Source organism: Choloepus didactylus, chromosome 13, assembly GCF_015220235.1.
Source record: "Choloepus didactylus isolate mChoDid1 chromosome 13, mChoDid1.pri, whole genome shotgun sequence".
NCBI classification, from domain to species: Eukaryota; Metazoa; Chordata; class Mammalia; order Pilosa; family Megalonychidae; genus Choloepus; species Choloepus didactylus.
Genome location: NC_051319.1, coordinates 39,520,686 through 39,524,402, shown reverse-complemented (window position 1 = coordinate 39,524,402; position 3,717 = coordinate 39,520,686).

Genomic DNA, 3,717 nt, shown 5'->3' with positions numbered 1-3,717 from the left:
GTCAAGATCCACTAATATCAGACAGAACATACAAAGTCAAAAACTATTACAAGAGATGAAGAAGGACATTATATATTGATTAAAGGATCAATTCAAAAATATGGCATAACAATTAAAAAAATACACATTAACAGTAGAGTCCCAAGTATATGAAGCAAATTTTCACAGAGTTGAAGGCATAAATAGGTAGTTCTAAAATAATAATTGGAGACTTCAATACACCACTTAAAATATTGGGTGAAACATCAAGGTAGATGATCAGTAAGGAAATAGAGTACTGGAACAATGTTATAAACCAACTGTATCTACAAACATGCACAGAACACTTTGCCCAAAAATAGCAGAATACATATTCTTCTCAGGTACACATGGGTCATTATCCATTATATACCAAATTCTGGGGAACAAGACAAGTCTCAATTAATTTAAAATACTGAAATCATACAAAGTATCATATTCTACCAAAATGGAAGGAACACTGGAAAATTTACAAACAAGTGAAAATTAAACAACATACTCTTGAACCACCAGTAGTTTAAAGAAGAAACTACAGTAGAAATTAGAAAATACTTAAGAGAAAATTAAAAAGAAAAAACAACATACAAAAACTTATGAGATGCAGCTAAGACCATGCTCAAGTGGAAATTTGTAGATACAAACAATACTAAACGAGAAGAAAAATCTCAAATCCATAAACTAACCTCACATCTTTAGGAACTAGATAAAGAAGAGCAAAGTAACCTAAAATTTCACAAAAAGAAGAAAATAATTAAGGTAGAAGAGATAAGTGAAATAAAGAAAAACAATTGAATCAATGAAATGAGAAGTTAGTTCTTTGAAAAGTTCAATAAAATTCATAAACCTTTAGCTACACTGACAAAGAAAAAAGGACAAAAGATGAAAATAATAAATACCAGATAAGAAAATTGTGACATCACTACCAACTTTACAGAAATAAAGTAGATTATAAAAGAATACTATGGTACAATTGTGTAACAAAAAATAAGATAATCTAGATGAAATGGACAAAGTCTTAGAAACACACAAAATACCTAACTTAATTGAAGAGAAAAAAAAAAATCCCAAAAGAACTCTTAACAAATAAAGAGATTGAATCAGTAATAAAAAACTTTCTAAAACATTTCTCTGGTGAATTCTACCAAGCATTTAAAGAAGAATTAAAACAAATCCTTCTCAAACACTTCCAAAAAGTGAATAGGCGGGAACACTTGTTAACTCATCCTATGAAACCAGCCTTACTTTGATACCGAAGCCAAACATAGATATCAGAAGAAAAGAAAAGTAAAAAACAATTTTCCTTATGAATATAGATACAAAAATCCTGAACAAAACATAGTAGACCAAATCCAGCAACATATTAAAAGTATTATACATCCTAATCAAGTGAGATTCATCCCAGGAATAGAAAATCAATCAATGTAATTACACCTCATTAATAGAATAAAGGAAATTAAAGGAAAAAAAAAAAACTATAAGTGAACATTTCAATAGATGCAGATAAGGCATTTGATAAATTTCTATATGCTTTCATGATTAAACCTCTCAGAAAACTAGTAATAAAAAAGGAACTTTCCAACATGATAAAGGCCATTTATAAAAACCCACACCTAACATCATCCTTAATAGCGAAATAAGGAAAGCTTTTCCCTAAGATCAGGAAAAAGACAAGGATGCCATTTTCACCACTGCTGCTCAACATTGTACTAGAATTTCTAGCTAGGGTAGTTAGGCAAGAGAAGGAAATAAGATATTCAAAATGGAAAGGAAGAAGTTAAACTATCTCTATTTGCAGATGGCATAATGTCATATATTGAAAATCCCAAGGAATCCATAAGAAAGTTATTAAAGCTAATAAACAAATACAGCTAAATTGTAGAGTACAAGGTCAACATGCAAAACTCAATTGGGTTTTTCTACAGTAGCAATGAACAATACAAATAGGAAATTAAGAAAACAGTTTCAATTATAACAGCATCTAAAAGAATAAAATATCTAGGAATCGATTTAACCAAGGAGGTAAAATAACAGCACACTGAAAACTACAAACATTGCTGGAAGAAATTAAAGCAGTCCTAAATAAATGACAAGATATCCATATCCATGGATTGGAAAGCTTAATATTGTTAAGAAGTCAAAAATCACCAAAAGTTATCTACAGAGTTAATGCAATTCTATCAAAATTGCAGCAGTGTTTTCTGCAGAAAAGGAAAATCTGATCCTTCAACAAGGATTCCAGGTGTATGCAATGGGGAAATAATAGTCTCTTCAACAAATAGTGCTGGGAAAACTGAATTTCCACATGCAAAAGCATGAAGAAGGACTCCTATATAACACATATATACAAAATCTAACTCACAATGGATCAAGTACCCCAATATTAGAACTAAAACCATAAAACTGTTGGAAGAAAACATAGGGTCACGAAGTGTTCTTAAAGGGATGGAGTTCTTCTAAACCCCCGTCCCCAGAAAATTGTTGTTTGACCTGCCTGGCAATTACCTGGGAAAAAAAAAAACAAACCTATTTGCAGATTTGTTTTAATTTGACTTGATTCAGACATTTACCATTGGAAACAACCTTGCTCAGGGGACATTTCTGATAAGAAATCAATTTAATTAGTTAACAACACAGAGGCTTTGCAGAAACAAAGCTACTGGATCAAACAAGAAGCTAACTGAAAAAACTAAAGGAAAAGTTTTGGAATGAGAGGTCCAGAGGGTGCTATGAAAATCTTTGACATATTCCTGGAAATCTAGAAGACCTCAAACATGCATATGAAAAACTAGAGAAGGTCCTAGCTCTCACCTTTGACTAACCATGAGATTCTTCTTGAGTGAGAACTGAAGTCTAAGGCAGAATTTTTAACTGCATAGTTGTGTGTTGAAACCATTTGAACTTCATAGCTGTGTGTTGAAACAGCACTCCTTGGCAAAAACAGGGAACTCATTGCTTTCAGGCTTTTACAGAAATTTCCATCCACTCATTTGACCACTAAGCTGACAAAGCGGAGACTTCAATGGGCACACATGACAAAGAATACAGGCTTTTATAGAATTAATTCAGGTAAGTCACTAAAAAAAAAAGCAACAACAACAACAAAAAGTAGGCAAAAAAAAAATAACAATCCCGAGTGAGGAAAGGGAAATCTGATTTCCAGATTTTCCATTTTATATCATTTTAAATGTCCAGTTTTCAACAAAAAATTATGAGGCATGCAAAGAAACAAAAAAGTATGTCCTAAACACAGAAAAAAGAAAAAAGTAGAAACTGTCCCCATGAAATCCCAGACATTGGACTTTCTATTAAAAAAAGCTTAAATCAGAAATTTTAAATATGTCTAATGTGCTTAAAAATTCCTGTGTTGAAAAACAAGAGATGAGAATGATGTTTCACCAAATAGGCAATATCAATATAGATAGAAATTATAAATGCTGAGATCACACTGCAGCATGGACACTACACCCAAAATTTGTTTTGGTTGTTGAGATTGAAAACGCCACACAGACACCTTGAGAAAAAAATTATAAAGAAATTATTCCTCACTAATTGAGGATTCCTGTGGAGATCAGTTCAGGTCTCCCAAGCTGGTCAGAAAATGACTTGAGAGAGCAAGGAAAGGAAACTTGTTTAGGATTTTATGGTGATTAAAGCATGGAACCACAGAGAATGTTCCAATGCATGGTTTGAACTTCTCAC